Genomic DNA, 344 nt, shown 5'->3' on the forward strand with positions numbered 1-344 from the left:
TTTTTTTTTTTTTTTTTTTTGGGATCCATTGATGAAATTCTTTATGTCGTATGCTGTATAAGATTTGACGAGCAATTAATTGTAGCGTATTATGTTGAAAACGGCATTGAAATGTGCATTATTTCTCAACTGGCTTTCATAAAAATGCAAGTTGATAAACTTCAATTAAGCGAAGTATTATTGTATTTTGAATTATTCTACTCTCACGTTTGAATCTCTACAGGTAGAATGATATGTGAATGTGTGTCCATGCATTCATCTATCAAACTACGTGTAGCAGAGCTCTTGTATTTTTGGGTGGGGGTGTTGAATCTGGTTCTTTACATTGATTTTCCATCTCTAAG

The sequence above is a fragment of the Olea europaea genome, chromosome 5, assembly GCF_002742605.1.
Source record: "Olea europaea var. sylvestris chromosome 5, O_europaea_v1, whole genome shotgun sequence".
Classification (NCBI taxonomy): domain Eukaryota; kingdom Viridiplantae; phylum Streptophyta; class Magnoliopsida; order Lamiales; family Oleaceae; genus Olea; species Olea europaea.